At 35.0% G+C, this 27,418-nt stretch overlaps 1 long non-coding RNA gene across 2 annotated transcripts; it reads left to right on the forward strand.

Moving 5' to 3' along the window:
• Positions 1–19,509: 19,509 nt before the first annotated feature.
• On the forward strand, positions 19,510–27,418 carry LOC102495519 (uncharacterized). Of its 2 annotated transcripts, none has more exons than XR_333743.3 (5): positions 19,510–19,600; positions 22,530–22,596; positions 23,258–23,296; positions 24,660–24,864; positions 26,971–27,418. It is a non-coding gene; the product is annotated as an uncharacterized LOC102495519 (long non-coding RNA). The 2 variants fall into 2 exon arrangements; XR_001369967.2 differs by lacking the exon at positions 26,971–27,418 and adding an exon at positions 25,942–26,027.

The raw sequence follows: 27,418 nt of genomic DNA on the forward strand, positions 1-27,418 counted from the left end.
GTCAGTTCTTACAGCTACTTACTACTAATAACTACTAGATTTTAACCATTTTTAAGAATCAAAATTTAATTTTGTGAATTATGTCTGCCTGTACTATGAGTTTGTTGTATGGTCTGACAACACAAATATAACATGTACTAGGTCTATAAAAAAGACATTTTATATACAGAATTGGTTCTCCCAAATCATTTCACCTTGCAAATAAACATAGTAATAATGTCCACATATCTGTATTAGTTTAGCAAAAACATGATAAAGAGTAAATTTTTAATGAAGGGGCCAGCAGGTTGGCATGGTGGTTAAGTCACTGAACTCCCACATGGCCAGCCATGGTTCAAGTCCTGCACCTGGTTTCTTGCTTTCTCACTTTCTCTCTTTCTCTCTCTCTCCCCCTTTCTCTTGCACACATGCCCTGTAAAAAATTTTTAAAATAATAATAATAAATTAAATCATTCTTTAAAATTTTGCAATGTAAAAAACTTCAGATTTCATGACTTATATATCAAATATAACATGATTAGTTACCTGTTTTAATGGTTTTGGTTGACTAGAGGCTATAGTAATTGTTTGATAGAAGAACAAGCTAGGAAAGGAACCAAAAAGTTAAATAACACACTGAAAGGAAATGATTTAATCTGAAGACAAAATAAAAAGGAAAGGTTTTTGAAATCTCCTTCCTGTTGTCTATGAGTCTCTTCAGTTCCTTCCTTCTATACAGATGAATTCTCAGCACTCTTCATATGAAAAGAGCCTCCAAAATTCCAACTGGGAGTCTACAGTATTAGCCCCTCTTTAGAAAAGTTTCCTCTCTAATATACTATTTGTATAATGCAAGTCAACAGTTCAAGTTATTTAATCAGAAATGCTAAAAAGATTTCAGTAGTGTGCTGTTGTTTGAAGTGTTATTAACATCGGTGAAAGTAAAGTTTTCTATTTACTTATAAGCAATATATAAATTAGCTATAAACTTTGACAAACAGTTTAATGGTATTAAAATGCTCTTTTTATCTTGTTTTTTTCAGAGAAAAGAATGTGGCGGTGCCTTGGATAACATTTAGGCTATTTGCTTTCTCAATGCTAATATTAGTTCTTTGGACTATACAAAATATTTTGGCTCTTCTCCTGAATTTGTTTTTATTATACTTTTAAATGGTATTGCACTCTTTAAATATGCCATAGAAAAATTATGTAATCATGTAATGAGTCCTATATTTGCACACTATATTTCTTCTTAAATATTCTGCATAATCTGGAATGTATCAACACTGAGAATAAAGCTGGCATTGTTAAATCAATTGGATAATTGCATTAATAAAACATATCTCTCCAGGGTCATACAACAGTAGAATGAGACACTCCGTGAGGCTAACACACATGGGAAAGTTCCAGGTTCATATTCAGAAACCTCCCCTAGTATCAGGCATGTGCATGGCTATTGTCCAGGGACTGAAGCTGGGGGTGGATCATGGCATTGGGACCCTGCTGGAGAATGTTGTCCCTTTCTCATGGAAGAAAATATAAACTTTAATTTTGGGAGGTGTGCGTGTGTGTTTGTGCTTTATCACAGGGTATGTGTGCTTTCCAGGGAGAAACAGAGAGAGAGAAAGAGAAAGAAAGCACCTCTCAAAGGCGGCATGGTCACACCACAGTCCTGTCTCCATTTCTTCATCTTGTTAGGATTTAGGGCACGCATGCATACACATATATTCATGTTTTTTAAGCCACTCAGGCTGGGACTTAAACCAGTTGGCCACAAGGCCAGCCCAAGAAACAATCTTTAAGCAAAAAGATATCTCTGGAAAATACCATCATTCATGAGAATAAAGTTATATGTCATTGAATTTAGGATGGTGGTGTTTGGGATTGATGAACTGAACTATGACCTCTCCTTTTGCCATATCATCTCATTATTTCACTCAGGTTCATTCAGTCAGCTTCCTTCTGATGCACTGTCCATGAAAATCAAAAGTATTTGATGGCAAATATTGTGAAGTTTATGATCTCAGTGTGACACAGTTACATAGAAACATGATTATCCTCACCCAAAAGAATAGGTCCCCAGGAAATACATGCTTGTTTGGAAAACAGAATCCATAGTGAAGAGGGCATAGATTTTGGATTTCATCACATTGGGCTTTCAATTTGGCTTTAAACCCTTTGTAAGACACTTAACTGTCAGTTTTTTGGGATGTGAATTGGAGATAATAGTACCTTTTAAAGGTCGGGACCAGCGATGACATAATGGTTATATTGCTGGACTCCCACATAGTCAATCGTGGTTCAAGTCTCAGAACCAGTGGTTTAAAACTCATGCCAGGCAAATGTGTGTGGGGGCCCAAAATCTAAGAGAAGAATGGAGGAGAAGGGATTGTGATGTGGCCATCCCCCTACAGGGTGATTTCTTGCTTTCTGTTTCTCTCCATTTCTCCAATAAGCACACTTACCCTATAGCAAAGACCCCCTCTAAAGAAATAAGAATTTCAAAATAAGACATCTGGTTCATACAAACTACACAGAAAATGTTCCTTTCCCCTTTTGCATGTGAATGTAAAATTATTTTAAAGTTATTTTTAATTTATTTAGACCGGCAGCTGAAATTCTGAGAGAATAGGAAAATTGGCATTTAATACACCTTACGTATTTGTGTCTTGAATGTGTATGTGTGTACATGGAAGCAAAATGAATGAGTGAGTGAGTCAGTAAGTGAATAAATGAATATGTATTGGGTGATTTCAAAAAATTCTGGTATTTTAAGCTTTACAGTTGATCACAATTCCTACAATCTTACTTTTTCCAACATCTAATAATGTTATGACTTTGAAATCTACTACCTGCCTTTATGGAAGAATAACCCAATAGTCATATATGCTGCCTTATGTATTGTTTTTCATAACTTGATGTGTTGAATGAATGTAATTTGGGATAAGTGACTGACCTCTTAATATTAGATATAACATAGGGAGTAAAACACCAAGTTGTTGAGTATTCAAAAGCATGTCCCAAATTCCAACAGTTACATAAATCATTAGGAAAAAAAAAAATAAGAATACAGTTCACAGCTTAGGGATCTCTCTAAGACACACAAATAGATCATTTATACTTGGATAAACTCGGGAGTCCCAATGACCTAAGATTTAGTTCTAGAATTCCTGCGAGTCTGGATTTCTACACTTTTTTACCTCCAACTCCAGAATTTGACTTTGAATTTGAGGCTTTTCTTTGCATATGTTTTCTCCCATATACTTTCAAATCTATGCATTCAACAAAGTGCAAGCACTACGATGAATCTTTAATTAATCTCTGAGTCTCATAACCATTTCCTCTTAACTTTTAAAAATGTTTCTTTCACCCAAAATTAAAACTTCCATTAACATTTCAAGAATGGTCTCTGACTTGGGAATTTAATATCCTAAAAGATATTTATATCATCCTATCTTAAAGCCACTGTTTGGAAAACACCAAACTTTTGGTATCTTCGCCCTCCTGACTCCAAGATTTAGTAAGATCAGAGTGATCCTCAGTTCCCATGGAATCTTCTGAACAAAGGGAGAGAAACAGAAGCAGAAAGAGATTGCATAACATCTCCTGCATGCCTCCGAACACTAGAATTTAACTCTAAAAATTAGGGGAAAAAAAGTATAATCTATCAAATAACCAGAAACCACCACAGAGGCACAAGAAATATGAGAAGCCAAGACAATATCACTTCTCCAAGGGAAAAGAATAACTCTTCATCCTCCACAGACCATATAATGAAACTCATGGAAATGTCAGATAAAAAATTTAGAATATTCATAATGACAAAGCTAACCAAGATGCAAGAGAGGAGAAACAACCAACTCAGAAAATGTAAGAGAAAAGAGACAATGAGTTTCAGGAGGTGAGGAAGTTCTTGCATGATCTGAAAGAGGAAATACAAAGAGTCATATGGAATTATTAGAGATGAAGGCTGTAATACAGGAAATCAAAACCTCCCTTTGGAGTATTAAGAGCAGATTAGATTACGCAGAAGATCCAATCTCAGATGTATAAAACAAAACCTCTGACCTAGGAAAATTCACCAAAAATACTAAGAAAATAATCCCAAAAATGAGAATAATATACAAGAAGTCTGGATACCACTGAATACTCAAACATCTGGAGTCTTCCTATGTTTTTTTAAGTTATACATGCTCTATATAGACACTCCACATCCTAAGGGAGTTTAAGAAAGATTTCTAAACCACTAAACAGCTTCCTACCTGGATACATTAGGAGGAGGTTTTTATGTTTCTTTGTTATTTTCTGTTTTACATCAGGATTGAAATAATTAATTATCTAATTGTTTTTAAGAGATTGTAGTGGTCCTGGATAGAGGTGACTAGGGCAAATGAGAAGAAAGAATTATCTACTAACTTGCTTCCATTCTTTGACAGAGCTCAAACGTTTGGTTAGTTGGTGCAAGAAAATTTTGAAAAGTGACAGCTGTTGAGAACAGAAACATTAAATGTATGCTATCCTGGAGTAATAGTACAGAGAACTGTATCTGGTCCTGACATTAACTTGCTGTGCTATATGGAACAAATCATTGAGCTTGTCTTGGCATTGATTTCCTCATCTGTTAAATAAATGGCTTTTGCATTAAAAATAAAAGCAAAAGAAGAAGGGAGGAAGGGAGGGGCAGGGAGGGAGGGAGGGAGGGGGAGAGAGAGAAAGAAAGAAAGAGGATGAGAAAGAAAGAAAGAGAGAGAGAGAGGAAGGAAGGAAGGAAGGAAGGAAGGAAGGAAGGAAGGAAGGAAGGAAGGAAGGAAATGAGGCTATTCATACTAAGTGCTTACGTTATATTCTAGAACATAGAAAATACTCATCTTTTCTCTTAAAAAGTAGAAAGAGGGTAACCAGAGACTAAGGAAAAAAGATGATCCAACATAACTGCTCTGTTGAAGAGGGAATGGTGGAGAACTCAGGAAAAATTGTAAAACTAAGTATCAAGCTATAATTAAATCAAGATTGAAGGACCAGAGTGACTCCATTTTGGGGGGCAACTCCATTTTGTTAAACCCATCTTGCTAAGAATCAACGCCATTTCAAGGAGGCGAGCTGATCACGTAGGAGAAGGTCATAAGACCATCAACCCACCGGGGCTGGCCAATGATAAACAAAGGAAATACCAGAGACCTGAAGTAACTTTCTTGCCAATCAGTAAAAGACAACCATGCTTCTTGAAATCTACAGCCAATGTATAGCCGCCTGAGTGCATTCCTCAGCACCCCTCGACTTCTCTCCCCGCAACAGTCATGAAAAACCCAGCCCAATTAACACCAGGGCTCTCAACTCTGATCCACTGTGTTGGTGACAGTTAAGAGCCCTGGCTCAGAGCCTGAATAAAAGTGACCCTTGTGTGTTTACATCAGAATCGGCTCCTTGCTGTTCTTTTGGGAATTTCACAACCGGGATACAACAAGAGTTTGGCACCATTAGGAGATACAATAATACTTTGAAAATATGGTGTGCTGGTTAATTTTAATGTGTCAATTTGATCAGATAGTTGCTAGAACTATGTCTGAGTGTGTTTGTTGAGATATTCCTGGCAGATAGTAGTATTTGAATCAAGAGTCTGCACAAGGAAGATCACTCCTAGACCTTGTGGTAGGCATCACCAACCCACTGAGGGCGTGAATAGAAGTAAAAGGTAGAGACAGGATGAATTTGCTCTTGCTGCTTGAGCTGGAACATCCACCTTCTCCCACACTTAGACACTGGAACTCTCCACTGTCACTTCAAGCAAATATTTTTCTTTTTTTAAATTAATATATATTAATTTTACTCATTCTGGAAATTTATAGAAAATAATCATACATAATCTACTCTTTTGTATAAATGAAACTCAACATAATGCTTTTGTGATTCATCCATGTTATTGCTTAAACGATATACATGATTATATATTAATTTCTTTATATGTTCTTCCACTACAGAACTTTTGGGTTGTTTCAATTATTGAAAATTAAGAATAAAGCTCCTCTAAATATTCTTGTACACCTCTTTTTATAAATATGTGCTATCATATTTCGTGAGTAAATACCAACTCATAGGATAAGTGTATGTTATGAGATTGCTAAATAGTTTATTTATTTATTTATTTATTTATTTATTGGAGAGGTTTTTGCTATGGGGCACGTGTGCTTGCCAGAAAGACAGAGAGACAGAAAGTGAGAAATCACCCCCCAGGGGGATGGCCATGCCACAATCCCTTCTCCTCCATTCTCCTCTCAGGATCTTGGGCACGCACGCACACGCACCCGTCATGAGTTTAAGCCACCGGATCTGAGACTAGAACTGCGGTCGACTACATGGGAGTCCAGCGACATAGCCATTACGCTAACTGCTGGTCCCAAGAGATTGCTAAATAGTTTCTAATTTGACATTACAACTATTTACCCCAATCAGCAATGTGTAGGAATTCTAGTTCATCTACTTCCTGGTCCACAATTAGAACTGTCAAATTTTTTTTAATTACTTCCATGACTTCCTCCTCTGCTTCATATCCTAGTAGTTAACCTTTACAGAGTTTGACCTCAGTCCTCTTTTCTTCTCTCTCTCAAAAAATCACTGCATCAATATTCCTATTATTATTTTAAAGTATTTGTAAATTATCACTCACTCCTAGATCTGAATCTCATCATATTTGTGGTTTAATATAGTAAATAGTTCAGAATTCCAACTTTATATTAGCAATTCTAATTAGTATGTAGAGGCATCTCACCATTTCAGTCTGCATTTGTCTAATGACTAATATATTGTACAATATTTTCAGTGTTTACTGGTCATTTGTATATCTTCATTTTTTAAAGATTACTGCTTCTTATATGTCAATTAACTTGAAAATAATTTAAGAAAGAAAAAAATACTCCGTATTTACTCATATATTACCAATTTTAGTGCTCTTCCTTTCTTCCTTCTCACAGGTCTGAATTTGCTTTTGATATAATTTCCCTTAAATCTCAGGAAATGTCTCTAAAATTTATTTAGCTTGTGCTGATAGCTGTTAATTCCTCAATTACTGTTAGTCCAAAATGCCTTCACTATGCTGGTATTTTTACAGATTTTTTTCCCCCTGGATATACAATTCTAATTTAGCAGATTTTTTTTTTCCTTTCTACACTATAAAGAAGTTCCATTATCTTCTGGTCTCCACTGACTTGGAAGAACAGTAAGCAATAATTAATATTGATGTTCTCAATATGAAATGTGTCTTTTTTTTCTCTTGAGCTGCTTTTAGGACTTTCTCTATATCTTTGGTATTCTCTAGTTTGACTGTATCTTAGGTATGGTTATCTTTGCATGAATTCTATCTGGTGTGCACTGAGTTTCCACTGGAAAAGTTTCCTCAGTACTGCTTTGACTATTTTTCTATTCTAGTTTTTCTCGTCTCTCACTGCAGAACTCCTATTGTGTGTATTTTAGATTACTGGAAACCATCCTTTGAATCATTGAGTTTTGTTATTTTTTTTTCTCAGTGCTTTGGTTTGGAAAATTCCCATTGATTTTTGAATTCACTGATCCATGATTCTACTATATCTACTCTGTCTCTGTTATTATATCACCTAATAAATATATTAAGATTTATAAAATTTGAATTCTAGTATTTCTATTTTATTTTTTTGTTTTCATATTTTTCCAGAAGTTCCCTATCCCTTTACGCAATATATTGGTCATATTACTGTTGATGCTTATCCTAGTTTTTTCAAAGTTTTTATGTGCTTATTTTAATATCTAGATTGTGGGTCTGATTCTAATGATGGAAAGCAATAGACTTTTGAGTATGCGTCCCATTCCCGTGTATCTGTCACATACTTAATTATTTTTTACTATATGCACACTTTGTAAATGATAAAATAGAAACTCTGAATTTTGTCATTTTCCACTGAAGAGTGTCTACACAGATCTTGTAAAGAATTTGTTGCTTGTATGTATATTTTTGCTTTATTTTATTCATATAGCAATTTTACATTTGCCCTTAGTGCTTAGGCAAATTTGGTCTTATCAGTGCAGTCTTTACACTAATAAGGTCGTGTTTCTGATACTTCAATAAAATGCCGGAGGTATTTCTCAGGATCCTCTTTGTTGGTAAGACTCATAACTTCTAACTCAAGTCTCTACAGCAAAATGAAAATGCAAAATCTCTGCTTAGCTTTTTCAGTTTTCAACTTGTTGTTTTATTCTGAGCTCTGTAGTAGCTCACCTTGCACATGCATATTTCAGGAGTCAACCAAGGAGTAAGAGAAAGTATATTCATAAATATGAAGGCTCCTAACACTTAGTATCCCTTCTTCGTGGACTTTTCTCTGGGTCATGTTAAAGTCCCTTCTCTGAAGTCCCAGGCTAAAAAGACTGATTCTTTAGTGAATTCTATCTGCCCACACACCATGGAAATTAGGATTGCCAAAACTGAAAAGTCAAACAAATGCACATTTCACCTTTCTTGCAAGTATAACTTCTCTCAGTTTCTTCCTATGTTTTATCATTGTCCAGTGCCTTTAAATGGCTGGTTTTCATATTTTTTCCAGAGCTTATAATTGTAACTAACAGAAAGTTGAGTTCAGTATAAGCTATTTTGTCATACCAGAAGTTTTCTTCTCTTGAACGTTTCATGTAGGTCTTCTCTTCTTTATGAACTTCTATATGAAGTTTTCTCTCATAAGTATCTCTTGAACCTCTTCCTTTTCTTCACTGTCACACTCTCCCAAAGGTCACCCTAATTTCTTTGGAGGACTAATAAATAACACTTCTATACTTGTTTTGCCAATGGAATAATCATTTAGAAATGAAAGCCTCATCATGTTCCTTCTCTGCTTAAAACATTCAGTGCTTTCCAACTGGTCTCTATTTAATTCTCAAACTCCTTTTCTTGGCTTGAAAGGTCCATAATTACTTGGTCCTGGTGATCTGTCTCCCATTCACCCCCTTGATCATGACACGCCAGCCAAAGTAAACTCCTTTATATGCTGTGGAATATGCTTGTGCTGCTGATCTCTAAAATTTCACACTGTGTTCCCTCTGTCTGGAACATGGCTCTTAATCCTGTCCATTTGACTGATACCTTCTCAACTTTAAAGTCTTTACTTTTGCATACTTCTATACTTTTACTTCTTCAGACATTTCACATAAAAAGTATATTGTAACTTGTGTTTAATTGGGTAGTAAACTGTAAACTCTAGGAAGGCAGAGACAATTCTTGTCTCATCATTATTATGTAGTACTTTGCATAGATCCTAAAAGATAATGAAAGTACTATAAATGCTTAATAAGTGAATGAATCTAATCTACTTACCAAATAACCTGGTTCTCTCCATCAATTATTTCATAACTTAAATGAAGAGGTTTAACATCTGAGCATCTCTGTTTATGACTTTTCCTCAAATCAGAAGACATGAAAATATTGCCAATAAATGTTGTATATTATATCAAATTCTACTAAGAATATTGTATATTAAAAATAAAACAAGTAGTAATATTTGCCTTGTAAGGCATCCTATACATACGATAAACAAATATTTTTGTGACTGGTTTCAGAACTTCTCTTGTCCCAGTCAAAAAATATATCATCTTTTAAAACATAGTTACTATTTAGAATATGTAAAATTAAAAGACTATCCATATTTTATAATAAGACTTTGTTTAAACATGTTACAATGTAACCTCTTTTAATATAAAAGCCTTTAGATAACAGATTATAAAACTATGTAAAATTTCTATAGTCACCCTATGATTCACTAAGTAGATTTTTACCTAATTCATTTTATGTTCCTTGAATTGTGGTTAGGAATGAACTAACTCTAAATTCCAGTTACATGACTTACTATATTAGTAATCTTAGATATAAGCCTATTTTTTTTAATCTACAAAACAGAGATACTTTTATAGTTTATCTAAAAGGGCTATTGTGTGTGTGTGTGTGTGTGTGTGTGTGTGTGTGTGTGTCAATCCATGTAAAGCATTTGCCATTTTCTTTCAAAAACATTCTTATATTCTCAAAAATATATCATCTTTTAAAACATAGTTACTATTTAGAATATGTAAAATTAAAAGACTATCCATATTTTATAATAAGACTTTGTTTAAACATGTTACAATGTAACCTCTTTTAATATAAAAGCCTTTAGATAACAGATTATAAAACTATGTAAAATTTCTATAGTCACCCTATGATTCACTAAGTAGATTTTTACCTAATTCATTTTATGTTCCTTGAATTGTGGTTAGGAATGAACTAACTCTAAATTCCAGTTACATGACTTACTATATTAGTAATCTTAGATATAAGCCTATTTTTTTTAATCTACAAAACAGAGATACTTTTATAGTTTATCTAAAAGGGCTATTGTGTGTGTGTGTGTGTGTGTGTGTGTGTGTGTGTGTCAATCCATGTAAAGCATTTGCCAATTTCTTTCAAAAACATTCTTATATTCTCCAAAAATAAAAATTTCAGGGATAAAAACATAAAATTGTGGGAGACGATTCCACATAAACTTGAAAGAGACTAACAGTTCAAGTATATGTATTTTTTTTTTTTCGAGATGTTTTTGCTATAGGGTGCGTGCGCTCGCCAGAAAGAAAGAGAGAGACAGAGAGATAGAAAGCGAGAAATCACCCCCAGCGGGGGTGGCCAGGGGGGATGGCCACGCTACAATCCCTTCTCCTCCATTCTCCTCTTGGCATCTCGGGCACGCACATACACACGCCCGGCGTGAGTTTAAGCCACTAGGTCCAGAGCTCAAACCACGGTCAACTACATAGGAGTCCAGCGACATAGCCATTACACTAACTGCTGGTCCCAAGTATAAATATTTTATATCAACACACTGACAAACAGAATGTATCATTTTTGTTCAAACTGGTAAAGCTATGTTGCAAATATGAAAAAAAAAGTTATTGTCATTATAATGCTGAATAACTCAGTAGTTCTAACATGTTAATAGACTTGCCCACGTTAAATCAGCTGGTAAGTGAAGGGGCATGATTCTGCAGGCTTTCTTAACCTCTGTGAGAGGAGCATGCACCAAGGGGAATACAACTACTCAGGAGGAGCTGGGCTCTCTGCAGAGCCCTGGGTAACACAGACAAGGTATCAGTACGGCAGGCCATGTTTTATATCAAAACATTTAGGTTTTACTAAACATTTTTTTAAAACATACATGACGAGACCAGCAGATGGTATAGCGGTCATTTTGCTGAACCCCTACATGGCCAACCACAGTTTAAGTCCCAGACCAATGACTTGACAATAATGTACAGGCACGTGTGTGTGTGTGTGTGTGTGTGTGTGTGTGTGTGTTTATATGTGTATGTGCCCAAGATCCTGAGAGGAGAAGAGATTTCAATGTTGATGATCCCCCTCCTCACTTTCCTTCTCACTGTCTCTCTCTCTCTCTCTCTCTCTCTCTCTCCAGTGAGCACAGGCACCCTAAGGCAAAAACCTCTCAATAAATACATACATATATGACACTGCATAGATGACCTTTAATTTTTTTGTAGTTGTATATTTAAACTATCAGTTGACACTAGAGACATTATATATTCTGCAGGGGAAAAGGGAAGTTTTGAAATAGGCTATATAATCTGTCATACATAAGGCATGGAAGTTTCTATCATTTAAGCCATATAACATAAATCAAATTATTAATAAAATTTGGTGCAAATTAAAATTATATTGGTAAGACCATATTTCATGAATGTAGAGATGGTTAATAAACAGGTCTCTCAGGTGTGGGCTTTTGGAGTTTAATCTACAGCATTACTGAAAAAGCACTGGGAAGTGAGCAAAGCAGGTTCTGAAGGGCTAAATTCACCAACCCAACAAACATGCTTTAGGCATATCCTTGGTGCCAGTAAAAGCTCAGTCCAGGCCACAGTACATGGTAGACCTGGGGCTGTCTGGCTGTGACTTTGGAACTTGCTGGTACTAACACTGGGAATTGAGAACTCTGCAACCACTCCCCTTGTTAAACAACTGGGGTCATGTATGCCACAGAGACTGTAAAAGTGGCTACCACTTGGATTTTTTAATGCTGATACAGGGGGTTCTAATTATTTTGCTTGAATCTACAGCCACTAAGTTCACAGCTAGTCAAATATATAACATTTGGAGAAATTACTCAGGGATTAGAGTCTATCTCAGAGAAAGAAACCATCCCAAACAAAATGTTCTAAAATTTAAAAAAAAAAAAAATTCTCCTTAATATTGATAGCCTGGCAAAGCTTAGATCATTTCTTATGGCTTTCAATTCACAGAAGGAAATTATGATTGCCTAATGAGAACACACGCATTGAATTTCTATAAACTCTACAGGCCACGAGACATGGAATAAGATATTTCTGTTCTCTTATTGAAGTAATAATTAGTTAATCCACTGCTAAGGCTTCCCATAATGTGATTTAAGTGTGCATTTGCTTATTACTAATTCTAATCCTTTAATGATAATAGGGGTTTTTTATTTAGTTGGTTGTGAAACCTGTTCTGGTAAGTATATTCTTCCCTATAACACCCAATCCGAGAATATTATGGTTCAAAGAGAGGTAATCTAACCAATTCCACTGGCTATATACAAATCCTTTTGGCTATACCTGTCTGTGGTCACCTAGCCTCTCCCTGATGACCTACACAGATGGATGTTTTTAATCTTTAAAAAAAAATTTCTTATGGAAAATTTTAATATCTTGATATATTAATTTTTACTTCTCCTATTTGAGTTCCCCAAAATGAACCTATGTCCTCTTTCATATGACAGCCTGTCCAATTTCACATGAATCCACTTGCAACTTCTCTTTCCAGGGAAAACACCCTGGTTGCTGTTCCTTGGCATAGGTACCCTTGCCCTTGCAGAACAAACATGTTATGGAGACTTCACAGAGGGAATTTTGTAGCTAACATTTTTGGACTGTTGATCATTTCTACTTATTGCATTCCAGGTATTTGAATTAATATTAACACAAGAAAGCAATAGTAGCTTCTAAATTATGAATTGAGTCAGAATTATAACTTCTTGGACAATATTTGATGGTTGTATAGAAGTTAAACAACCAGATCATTAACCAAAAAGAATAAGGACTCTCAGCTGACAGTACTTGGTCTCAAAATTGCTCTACTTATATTCAGACTGAAGTGTCATTATAAGTATCTGATTCCAATGACTACTTTACATGGTTTCATATACCTCTGTATTAGTCAAGGAATCTAATTATCCGAAGAACTCTGAGATACATGACCAGAAGAAGTCTGGTCTGTCCAAAGCTACGCTCAGGGGTGTCCTGAGCTGATGGCTCTCAAACTATGTAAACCATCATTTAAAAGTCAGGCACCATGATAAGTGCTTTTATACATTTCATTTCATTCTGAACTCCAGAGATAATTCCCTCTGAAGATAAGAAAATTGAGACTCAGAGGGTGATTCGTCCACTTAAAATTAATAAAAAGAGGAAGAAGGTCTTAAAATCTAAATGCCTCTCTGTTATATCTCTAGCTTGCCCTACCCTACTTAGTTGGGTTGTATCTTTGCTCAACTTCATTATTCCTACTGCCTCATGGTAGCTAGAATTTCAGTAATAGGATAGCTCCAGCTTTATGCAACCTGCTAACTTAATCAGGACCACCTGAGGGCCAACACAAAGAGAAGCCAAAGATCAAGAAGGAAAAAGTGCTGATTAGAATCCAGTTTTAGGGAACAGCAGATAGCATAATAGCTACATTGCTGTACTCTCACGTGGCCAACCATCGTTCAAGTCCTGGATCCAGTGGCTTGAAACTCACACTGAGCAGTGTGCGTGTGTGCCCAAAATCCCAAGAGGAGAATGGAGGAAAAGGAATTGCAGTAAAATCATCCTCCCTGGAGGGTGATTTCTTGCTTTCTGACTCTCTGCCTCTCTCTCCAGCAAGTCCATGTGCAAATATCTCAATTTTTTTTTTAAATAAAGGAAATAAATTATTAAAGAAAAAGAAAACTGAATCCAGTCCTATATGGGAAAGACACACCAAGAGTTAGAAATGTTAACTTCATTGTGTTGGGTTTTTCTGTGAAAGCATCATACTTTCCTGAAGAAACTATCATTAATACAAAACCCTCACAAATCCAGAGCTAATAACAGCTTCACCTTGGAAATGAACAAAGATTCTGAAATACAATGAACAAGAGAGATTTTAATGAGAACCTTTTTTCTTCCTCACTTATTTAGATTAACTTTAAAAAAAAAAAATCTATAAAGAGAGACTACCCCTGAAAGATATAACAAAATTTCTTAAGATGAATATGTGGCTAAGCAAAAAATTGTCCTTGAAGTCAGCTGTTATTCACTATCTATAATATGTATACTAGAGCATTTAATATGGAGTCAACAGACTAAAGTATTTAAGTTTATTTTTAAAATTATTATTATTATTAAGTTTTTTCTATAGGGCATGTGTGCTCACTAGATAAAAACAGAAAGAGAGAAAGAGAGAAAGTAAGCCACCAGGACTGGGACTCCAAATGGGGTTGGTCATGTGGGAGTCCAGGGCCTCAACCACCTGGCCCATAAAATTAAGTATTTCAAAGACCATGGCATAGGTTACATGAATTCAAGTCCCAGACATGGCCATTTGAAACTCACACTGAGGATGTGCCCAGAATCTTGAAAGAATGGAGGAGAAGAAAGTGTTTTGTGGCCATCCCCCCAGAGGATGATTTCTCACTTTCCCTCTGTTTCTCTCCAAGTACCCCATGGCAAAAAAAAAAGTTACACACAAAGGTATGGAAACACCTGAGTCACATGGTTTGCCTACATGTTTGCACATGAATAAGTATCCAGCCTAATTACTAAAAATTATAACCACTTTTAAAATGTAACTGAGCGTTTTCCACACTTTAATTCGGTGTCAACAATGTAACATATTGCCATACTAAGTAATTTTTAAATCTATTAGTGCAAAATTATATCATCAACAGCAGCAGAAAGTTTTGTGCAGATGCAAAACTTGATGGTGAACTACAAAACTTAATGGTGAACTCCATTATGGGAAAATTTAATTTGTCATGCCAATCAGTCTTTCTCTTTTTTGGGTTAGAGACCTCTGATTATTTATTCATGTATGCATCCCAGAGGGTAAATGGGTGCATGAGAGAGAGAACCTCATTAATGGGGCTGGTCAGCCCTTAATCAGGCCAAGTTGTTTTTCCTCCAATTCTCCATCCCACCCAGATCCGGGGCATGAACGTATATGTCCCTCTATCCAAGTGGAATTAGATAGGGGCTTAATATGGCAATAGAATCTAAATATAAGTAGGGTAATTTTGAAAGCAAGTATTAGGTCATCTGGAAAGTCATGACATATTTTTCTGTTTTTCTCTGCAAAAATGTGTCATGACTTTCCTCATGACCCAATAGTATCAGCTGGGAGTATTATTCTTACTGGTTAATGATCTGGTTGTTTAATTCTACACAACCATCAAGTATTGTCTAAGAAGCTATAATTTTGGCTTTTTAGAGTTGGTCTTGGTCAGGCTAAGTCCCTCTTTCTCCAATTCTCTATCACATCCAGATCCTGGGCATAAATGCTTATTTCCCCAATGTATTTTTCAAGCGGGCAGAATCAGGACTTAAACCCTAATCAGTTACGTGAGATCTAGCTTTCTCTGCAAAGCACCTAACCACCACTCTACAGGACAAGCTCCTCTGATCTTTTCATTCTCTCCATAAATCAATTTCTTGCTCTCCTCAGTTTTTCCAAGTATATTAGGAATTAGTCAACTGCATACTATTTTATAATAAATGTTCATTGATTACCCAGGTATTGGGCACCTAAGAATTAAAAATGCATTATCCTCTCACTAAAGGAGCTTACAACCTAATAATCAAGAAAACATTTCAGAAAGTATTTTTCCCAATATCTTATTTTTTTAAAAATTTAAGGATTCAAATAAATATACACAACTGAATAAATCCCTACACCTCACCTAGATTAGCTAATTCTTAGCATCCACTTTCTAAATCTTCGTGTTTTCATTATGCAATAAATTTTTGGATCACTAATATAATTAAAATAAATAAGTCAGAAAAGAGTGAGAAAAGATAGAAAAGATTGGCATAGAACAGAATGGAATAGAAAATAGAACAGAAAATGCCATCATGTTCCTCATGTAGCAAGACAAGAGCTATTTCATAAAACCCTAGTCTTGGTTGCATGTGCACAAACACATGTGCACACATGCACATGCACTGAGTTATGACATGCAAAGCATTTTTTTTTTACAGATTCCACTTTTAAAGCTTTGAATGTCATTATAGAAGGATCACTATGTGTGACCGAGAAGATGGACTGCAGAAAGAAAATACTAGACACAAAGAATCTAAGATGCTCTGTAGGGACCAGTTGGTTGTATAGTAATTAAGGCACTGGACTCACATGTGGTCAACTGTGGTTCAAGTCCCAGATACAGCAGCTTGAAACTCATACCAGATATGTCTGCGTGTGTGCCCAAAATCCTGAAAGGAAAATGGAGAAGGGATTGTGGTGTGGCCATATCCACTGAGGGGTGGTGTAATTCCTCACTTTTCCTCTCCTTCTATCTCTGTCTCTCTGGTGAGCACCCACACCCTATAGCAAAACACTCTCTCTCTCAAAAAAAGAGAAAATGCTACTGTAAAAATCAAGAAGAAAATGAAGAACTAAACTACGGAAATAGAAATGAGAATGGAATAGAGATTCCAGGACTGCATAAGAAAGGAAAAATTAATGACCACTTGATGTAAAAGGGAAGCACAAGGAGGAGCCAGCAGATGGTATAGTGGTTAAGGCATTGGACTCCCACATGGTCAACTGCAGTTCGAGTCCCCGACTCATGCATGCCCAAAATCCCAGGAAGAGAATAGAGTAGAAGGGATTTCAGCATAGCCATTCCCGAGGAGAGTAATTTCTCACTTTCTCTCTTTGTCTTTTGCACCCTGTGACAAAAATCCTTCAATAAAAGAGAGAGAGAGAGAAACACAAGGGAAGAATAGAGTCTTGAATTTATTTTATGGATTACTAAGTGATTAATGACAATTGGCTGAGAAATTAAATAACAGTGAAGCACGAATTTATAGGAAAAGTAATAAATTCCATTTTGAACAGGTTGGGTTTGATGTAGCCATCAGACTTCTAAATGCAATTGGATAAAATGCTCTGGGTAATGGAAGAAATGCTTTAACTAACAGCATAGATTAGGGAGTCAGAAGTAGATTGTATTATTCAGAGCAAGTGAAGACTAAAGTAAGAAGTATAATTAGTTGAGGGGAAAAGTTAGTCAATAATACTTAAAGTTGCCATTAAAAAAATAAAAGAATGTGAGGAAAGTGGTTTTAAGAAGCCAATGAGGGGACGGCAGGTGGTGTGATGGTTATGGACGCTGAACTCCCACACGGCTGACCACAGTTCAAAGTCCTGAACCTAGCAGCTTGCTTTCTCACTTACCCTCTCTATCTCTTACTCTACCCCTCTCTGGTCAAATTAAAAATAAATAAGTAAATACATAAATAAAGATAAATAAAATAATTATTTTTAAAAATAAGCCAATCAAAAGAAAAATAGAGTTATAGATGAGAATGGTCACCAAAATTAAACGCCAAAAGAGGTGAAATAACATAAAGACAGAAAAATATTTATGACTTTTATAATTAGGAGGCAATAGGCTATTTTTGTTAGGGCAATTTAAGGTAAACAGAAGAAATTGAAACCAATTAAATAGTAGATAATATGTTGCACATACGTGTGCATGCACGCGCACGTGCACACACACACACATTTATACTCAACCCTAGCCCTGGAAAAATCTACTTTGAGATTTTTAGGTCAAAATGAAAACAAATATATAATTATGTACTAGATTTACTAAATTAGATTTCTAATTCAAGTAGTTTTCTTATATTAATAAAATAAGGATAAATGTTAATTACAGATAAAGTTTAATGTCTTTCTAGGTTTCTGCAAATTTTCTAATCTGCTCATAACAGTATAAAACACTAGTTTAAGAGTGTGGATTTTGGGACCAGCCAATGGCATAGTGGTTACATTGCTGGACTCCCACGTAGTCGACCACAGTTCAAGTCCCTGACCCAGTGGCTTAAAATTCACAACAGGAGGGAGTACTTGCATGCCCAAGATCCTGAGAGGAGAATGGAGAAGGGATTGCGGCATGGCCTTCCTCCTGGGGGGGGTGGGGGGTGTGACATCACTTTCTGTCTCTCTGGCAAGCATTTGTGTCCTATGACATAAATTTAGTGTGGATTTTTTTTTAAAAATTGCTGGTGTTCAATATCATCTGTGCCAGAGTACTTGTTATAATATTGTAACGTGATTGCTAACATTCTCTACTTCTTAGTCTCTTTATATGTAAAATGAGATGGTATAGATAATAGTACTTTCCTCTTAGCTTGATTGTTTTGAGAACTACATGATTTAATACATAGAAAGTTCTTAGATTTGTTTTTAGGCACATGAAGTCATCACAAATTGTTAGCTATTACTATTTTCTTGAGTTTTTTGAGAACTGATTCCTAGAAAGATAAAAGAGACTTTGATGCACTATTATCATTTGAATAATATAACCTCTATTGAAATAGAAATTGTACTCCAGGATGCAATATTCTTGAGAACTTTCTAGTGAGTGGTAAACCCCAAGTTTTATGATTTATGCCTGTAGCATATACAATGTAGCATACATTTTAAAGTTCATGAGTTTTCTGGTTTTTAGTCCAACACTTGGCAAGTGTATTCTTCCTGTTGTATTAACTGCATTTTTTAAATGCTCAGAAAGAGATGGAGAGAGAGACAGAATGTCACAATAGGGCATGGTAACAACACAATCCCTACTGTTCTTTATTCTGTTGAGATTTAGAGCACACATGCACACACACCTGGCAAGATTTTCAAGCAGCTAGGGGCAGGGTTCAAACTGGCACTAGCCATATGGGCTCTGACTCCGTTAACCACTCGATTGCAGGGCCAGCCCAAATGCATCTTTCATTTAAAAAACAGAGTACAATCTTCTATAAGGTTGTCAAGATGCTCTGATGCTCCACAATATGGTTCACTGATTTGTAAAGCTCTAAACTTGATCACTAAAATCTAAGCACTGAAAAAAGAATGATCCCATCATTAACATTTAAAAATTTCTTTCTTAAAATTCTATCACTACCAAACATGCTTTCCAATAGATTATAATCTATACCAATAGGATACTTACAAATATCCTTTAGAGTATGCTAATTAAAGGAAAATATCTTTAAAATAAGAGCATGAAGCAACATTATGCAAAGTGATAAGCTTCAAATATGCAAGATACACAAAATTTAAGAAAACCACAAAGTGATACATTTGGTAGCCACTCAGCCAAAGTTTCTGTGAAACTAAACATTGGTTATTCCCCAATTTCAACACATTGTGACAGTCAATGATTCAACTGAGTAACTGATCCCAGGGGAGAGGCCATCAAGCCACAGACTTCATTCCATTGTACTTTTGAGTGTATAAATTAGCTGTAATATACTAGGGCCAATCACCATTTCTCTTAACAGCATCAGAGAGAAAGAGCTGAGAGAAGAGTCTGAGGTAAGATAAACCTTAAACAACATTATAAATTAAGATTATACATCTTACATATATATGTGCAATATACATTATGTATATTATATACATGTTTCTTTAAACTGTCCATTTATCTTTTGAATTAGTTTGTAAACTCATTATTTGGAAAATCAATTTTTCAGTATTTCTGCTTGCAAAAATTCTCTTAAAATAACTATGCTGCCATAGCAGATGTATATTTTAGAGTAATTATAAATAAATTTTATAGGGATAGATTGCAGATTGAGCCTCGGGCTCACCATTTTGAAATGTATGAATGTAAAGTCAGCAAAGAAAAAGAACAATTCTGCTAGAGATTCTCTAAAGTATGAACAAGAGCCAATTTATCTTTAAGATAGAGCATGTGTATTCTATTCTACAACATGTCATGTGGATTTTACATTAAAATTACTTAAGATTTTTTTCCTGTAAACCTTTCAGGAAATCATCTCAGAAAGATACATCTAATTTATCCAAAACATCATTTATTCTCTTGTGCACAGCAATTTACTACTATGAGTATCACAGTTTTAGATAATAAAGGAGGTGGGAATTATGTTGTGTCCTCCCTACAAGACAAGACCTGGAAAGCATGTGATCTGGTTTATGTACTTCTTTGCTTCATGTGGTTTCGAAACATCCTTGAAATACAGTTAAAAACTGTTCTATTGTAAAGCCCTGTTTTAATTCTAGTCTTTCCAAAACCATTACCTCAATGTATATTTCTTCTTCCATATGCTGTCAATATTTTGCTATTTCTATTCATAGTATTTATCAAACTTTATTTTTGAAAGATGTATATCTGTCTTCCCTAGCTATCTCCCATTTGGAAGAAATGCTTTATCATCATCTCCCTGACAGTGCCACACATAATGCTTTGCACATAGAAAGTAGGCTATGTGTGTGTGTAAGTGAGGAGTTGTGTGTGTGTGTGTTTGTGTGTGTGTGTGTGTGGTATACATATGTATGTGAGAGTTTTTCTTCTAATTTTCTATGCTACTCTAATCTGCCTATAGAATTATGAAGTTGACCAGAATTTTAATTCATGTCTTGTCAAAATTATTATATCATGTTATTTTCTAAAATGCTAATTCAATTTTTGATCCATATGATCAAAAATAAAGACAGAGTTTAAAATTTTGCTACATTTTTTTACATTTTATTCTTCTGTCTTATATCAGCATATAGGAGACATCAAGAAGTAAATGAATTCTCTTTAGAATCTCCATTAATTGCCTCAGAGTCACCCTAAAAATCATATTAATAATATGAAAAATTTATATTTTCAACAGAAACATTAAATAATCAGAAAACTTGTATTGACCTATAACACTGTAACAGTGTGCTTAATAAGACACATAAAACTAGGACTTTCTTAACTGCTATGTATTTTCAACACCTAGAATAATATCTGACATTTAATCAGTTACTGAGAAATACTTTGTGAATTAATACATGAATAAATATGAGACGACTTCAGAAATGTTTCTAGTCAACTCCTCTCTTCAACTTTATTGCCTTTCCCAAATTCCCTTATACAGTCTTTACCATCTACTTCATCCATACCAGACAAAGAGGATTAATGAGTAATGATACCAACTGTCTTAGTTCCTTTGGGCTGCTATTACAGAGTAACACAGACTGGATAATTTATAAACATTGGTTTATGTGGCTCATAGTTCTGGAGGCAAGAAGATCAAGATCAAGGGGCAACTTCTAATTATGGTCTTCTTGCTACACCATAACATGTAGAAGGCATCACACAGTCAGAGAAACAAAAGGGAAGGGGGCCACTCTCATCCATTAGTTAGAAATCCACTCCTAAAATGACATTTGTCCATTCACGAAGACCAAGCCCTCATACCCTAATCACCTCTTATCTGTCAACACTATTTCACAGTGGATTAAATTTCTAACATATGAACTTGGAACACATTCAAACATAGCGCCATCCCATAGAAAAAGTTGTCCATTAATGTTTGAAACCAAATTATACACATATGCTTGTTGTTATTAGTGACAAAATACTTTTCAATGCAAAATGTCCTATGTTTTATTGTCTACTCTGTTACATAATGTAATAATCATTGATTAAATCTTTAATTTAGCTCAGTTTTCTCAAATATTTGTTATAAATATTGTAACTGATACATTAAAACAAAATGTATAATAAGATAAGCAATTTAAAAATGGAAATTAAAATAGAACAAAATGCCTGGCAAATGTCCTATATGTCCAAAATAGATTATTTAAAACAACATGGGTTTTTGAGCCGGGAGTCAAAGAAAATAATTCTGTCACTTAAATTAATTTTATGGATAACATTGTATGGAACACTATTTTAAAGTTGCCAAGTTCACTAAATAATTGGCTATTCCACATTAACCTTCTCTGCATAAATTAAAATATTATTTCTTTTCAGAAACATTTTTATTATCAAGTACAGAGCATTTCATTCTTAAATAACATGTGAGTTTTTATTTTTATAAGAATTGATGAAGCCAGCTGTTGGTGTGGTGGTGAAGGTGGCTGGATTCCAAGCAACTGCACACTTTGAGATCTGGCTTGAAAAGCATGTCAGGTGCATGTGTGTGTATGTATGAAATGCTGAGAGGAGAATGGAGAAGAAAAGATTGAAGCATAGTCATCTCCCCTAGAGGGTACTTTCTCACTTCTCTCTCACTCTGTCTCTCTCTGGAAGCACATGTGTCTCATAGCAAATTATAAAAATATAAAAAATAAAAATTGATGTAATACAGTTAAAATTGCAAAGCACCTCTGCTTTTACCTAAAAGCAGTGTTTTTCATTGATAAATTGATGCCCTAGGATTTTAAATAACTTGTCCAAAGTCAACGAGCTATTAGTTATATAATATGAATTTATGTTAACGTTGGCCTTTCTGCTGACTTCTAGGATATTCCTAAAGATGAAAGTTCTTCTACTGATCACAGCCATCTTGGCAATAACTGCTGGTTTCCAAGTAAGTATCCATTTCTACATTTCAAAATATTATGTGTTTTTGTTCTAATCAATGTATCTTAGGGTCTCCCCCCCTCCACACATCATACTGTATTTTTTCAGATACCTAACATCTGACTCTTCAGCATTATCTTCCAGAAAATATAACTCATATATTGTTCAGTGCATAATTAAATTACACATAGCTTTGGTAGAGTAAATTTGTGCCATTTAAGACCACAAATAATAACTTTTCAGAAAAAAAAAACAAAAACAAAAACAAAAAAAACCTCCTCCAATATTTTCTGGACAATCAAATCCTGGATTTTTAAAAAATGGATACAGAGGCCTGCATGGGACATGGCGATTAAAGCAGTACGATCTCACATAGTTGACTGTGTGGTTTGAGTCCTGGACCTGGCAGCTTGAAAATCATGCTGGGCACATGTGTGTGTATGCTCAGAATACTGAGACAAGAACGGAGAAGGGATTGGGCGTGGTCATTGCCACTGATTGGAGATTTCTCACTCCCCACCACAGCAAAAAAACAAACAAGCATACAAACAAAAAACTATGAAACACTATTGGGTAGTAGATAGCCGCCTCATTTCTCTCAAGCACATGTATGTTTTCTTAGTGTGTTTTCATAGCATGGATTTACTTGTTTCCTGTTTGTTCTCTAGGTCCCTCAAGACCAAGACCAAGAACGAGAAAAACGAAGTGTAAGTTATTTTTCTTCTTCTTTACATATAGCTTTCCATGTGAAATATTTCATAAATGTGGTTAAAGATAGTCATTTTCTTTGACTTGACTAATATGTACTATATTCATGCTAGGAAAAATCATACTGTACACTGTAAAGATGTATAGTGAATAAAGGTAAATTTTTAAAGTAAATTTTTAAAAAGATAGTCATTGATCTAACCCCCCCAATCTCTAGAGAGATTCTTGGAGAAATTGGGGTATTAATGCTTAACAGAGGTATAAATTTCAGGAATTTGAGTTTTGTTTGTTACAAACGGAATTATTCCTGCACCTCATATAACAGTGAGACTTGCAATAAAACTTGAATCACTCTGTGATGAACCAACTTATAATAATTTTTACTCTAATTATCTTGCCTAATATAAGCTGATAACTGCTTCTGCCTCCATTCTGCTTTAATTTCACTGAGTGCATTCCAAAGAAGGAAAAAGTAAAATAAAACTTGAGATTGAAAGATGTGGAACAACTTGGAATGATCCTCCCAGTGGTGAATTCACTAAAGGATTGTTTTGGTCTAAACAGTTAATCAGAAATGTTTAAGAAAAAAAAATTGAAGAAGAAAACCTTTTTCAAAGATGTGTGTATATTGATGGAAATCCTGTTATTTCAAGAACATGGTTTTGTGGCAAACACTGCAATTGGAGTGTTAAGGATACAGAAATTGATAGGGATATGAATACATGATGGAGAGAAAGAAAGGAAAGAAAGAAAAGAGATATGAAAAGAGAGAAAGAAATTAAAATACATGATTTGAGTAAAGATCTTATATGAAGGTGAAGGGAGACATTCCATGGCCCTATAACACCCCCATCTTGGCCATATAGAAGTGATTATTGGGACCAGCAGATTGCGTAATGGTTATGTCTCAGGACTCCCACGTTTTCAACCACATTTCAAGTCCTGGACCAAGCAACTTAAAACTCATGACAGGTGCATGAGCATTCTTGCTCAAAATCCTAAAAGGAGAATGGAGGAGACAGGACTGTGGCATGGCAATTGCCCTTGGGAGGTGATTACTCTTTTGTCTCTCTGGCAAGTACATAAGGCTTATAACAAAATCTCTTTTAAAAATAAAAAAAGGTAATTTTCATTTAAAAAAATAGCTTTGAAGAAGATACAGGAACGTGGTTATCTCTAAATAATTTTCTAAAGTAATCTAATTAATCAAATTCATGTTTATAGTATTTGTAGAAAGAGTAAATGATTTCAGAGCTTCAAAATCTTATTCTTAAAAATGAAGACCCACATGATAAAATAACTGTTTTATTTCTCTTCTTTGTAAAGAGTAAAACAAACCTTTGGATTTCTTTGTTTCAACAGCTGAGTGACAGCAATGAATTACCACAGTTTTTTGACCCTCCTTATCGATTCCCATTTGACTCATGTCTACGAATCTGTCAAAGATATCCATGGTTTAGATACCCTTATCCTTTTCCAATTCCTGTGTCTGCACCTACACCTCTCTCTCGTAATGAAAAGTAAATAAGAAAGAAAGGTCATAGTGCAACTTACCATGAAATAAGTGGTAAGTATACAAAGTAAAACCATGCTTTGTTCTGTTTTTTGTTCTGTTTTATTTTGTTTTGTTTTATTTTGTTTTGTTTTAAGCTTCTTATTTGTGGATTAAAGTTCATCATTTCATGGGGAAAATGTTACAGCTTTCCTAGTTAGACCCATTAATTTCCAATTGAATTCAATGTTTTTCCTTGGTAGAAATTGTTGGGGTCTACACTTAGAAGTGCAGACATTTCTGTTCTATGATCCAACAAGCATAGCAGTTTAAATTTATTTTCTATTTTATAATAGAAACAAGCCCTTTCCTGTTCAAATATTTTTACAGAATATGTTTACATTTTTGTATTTTGATCAATATGTTCATTTTGGACTTAATACAAGGGCTAAATAAGGAAAAACTTTAACCAAGTGGAAATCATAATGAATGAAATTATGAATCTGGAGTCCGAGGGAGGACTTGAGCCCATCCCATTGAAAATCATGTATTTTTTCTAATATTAATGCTAAGACCCTAAATATAGCTTCAGAATATTGCATGATAACAAAATCCCAAAAGTTGCATGTTCTATCTGTAAGCTGGGTCCTATTATCTTATCATATCAAAAACAGTGGCTGGCCTGTTAAATAGCTGGATGCATTGAGGGAGTGTAAATGATACTAGAGATTAAATTAGAACCTAGAGGTTTTAGGAATCAAAAATCTTTCAACTAATACCTGCTACTAAAGGACTCTTCATTCTTTACTAAAATATTCAGTCTTCTTGAGCAGAAAATTGCATAGTCCTCAAACTAGATAATACTTTTAAGCCAATATTTGTAATTAAGATAAGAAAATTTAAAGGTTTCCAGACCTGGAGGCTTGAAAATCATTCCAACTGCATGTGCATGCTTGCCCAAAATCCTGAGGGGAGAATAGAGGAGAAGGGATTGTGAGTGGCCATCTCCCCTGATTTCTCACTTTCCCTCTCACTGCCTCTCTCTGTCTCTCTAGTGAGCGCATGCACCCTATGGCAAAAACTGAAAAAAAAAGTTGCCAAAAAAAATGATCAATTAGGATTAATAATCATACTGTCTATCATTTATTTTAGGTCATTGTCAAGTTGAATGTGAGCCACTTCTCTGAAGAATCAATATTTCTGTTAATCAAAGAAAAATAAATGTAACTGAAGTAGCACACAGTAGTCTCTTATCATTATGTTTAATATTCATCTTTGGTGAACATAAAAAAGAATATCTTGGTTTCCTAAATTCTAGATGTTCATTGCCAGTATAAATGAAAAACAAAATTTTACATATGGTAATACATACTTATTGATGTTCTAAGAAAAGCATAGGGAGTGGAGGTGAACAAATCAGCCTTGCAATGATCCTGAATGTAAATGCATTTGCAGCTTATTTTGTGCAGCCTCATTGATTTTATGGATGTGAGCCAGATACTTAATTAATTTAATTCAAAATGTATTTAAGTAATTATCCTGTACTTTATGTACAGTGAGTATTAAGCTTATTGTGTTGATAAAAGACACCAAAACAAACGTCAAGAAACTGACAATGGATGAGATCCTTAAAAGAGTATTTCTATCATGCTTTTAAGTTCTAGAATGTCTTTTCAGACCATATGTCACCAAATCTTCACATAATCTCTGTAAAGTAGCTGCATTTTATATGTGAGAAAACTCTGGAATGAATTCATAACCTAGTGATTAAGGAAGCCAAATTTCACGTGGCCAACCACAGTTCGAATCCCAGTCACAGCAGCTAGAAAAACATGGCAGGTGCACACGTGCCCTAAAAATAGTGGGATGGAAAAATGGAAGAGTTTTGCAGTATGACCACACTCCACTGGGGATACTTTCCCTTCCCCCTTCTGTCTCTCTCTAGCAAGCCCATATATCCTCTGTAGATTACACATATACACTAAAATCCTGAAAGTCCTATAGACAGACCTGCATAGTCTTAAACATAGTACTTAACAGAAAACAAATGCAAAATCAGGCCTGTCTATCTTGGATGCCTCTGTTTCAGCAGCATGTCTACTGAGATATATTCTGAGTGCAGGACTTCAAGATGGCAGTTCCAAAAACTAGTCAAGTTTTCCTCTTTTCTCTTTATTTCAGGAAGAAGAATCAGATCACTAGCAGTAAGGATGACTGCCCTCCATGCCCCCATCTGTTAACCTAGCTGCCACACTGCCACTAGAGTTACCTTTCAAAAGATAACACACGTGTTTCTGACGTGCCCACATACTTAAGAAGCCTTCTAATTACTTACGCTGTAAAATCCATATTCTTCCACCTGGCATTCAAGGTCTTCCACATACTAACCTTGAGCTTCTTTTCTAATTACTCAGCACTACCTAGCCTCCCTGTATCCTAGCTGTGTTTCACCAAGTGTTAGATTCCTCATAACTGGCCTCCACGCTTACAGCAGTGCCTTTGCCTATGTTGCTTCCTCTTAATAAAATGACCATTCCTCTCTTTCACTGTTAAAAATCCAAATTACCTTTCATGGCTCGAAACAAATAGTATGACCTTCATGAAAAACTTTTTGTGACTTCTCAAAATA

The sequence above is a fragment of the Tupaia chinensis genome, unplaced genomic scaffold (assembly GCF_000334495.1).
Source record: "Tupaia chinensis unplaced genomic scaffold, TupChi_1.0 Scaffold000086_1, whole genome shotgun sequence".
NCBI classification, from domain to species: domain Eukaryota; kingdom Metazoa; phylum Chordata; class Mammalia; order Scandentia; family Tupaiidae; genus Tupaia; species Tupaia belangeri.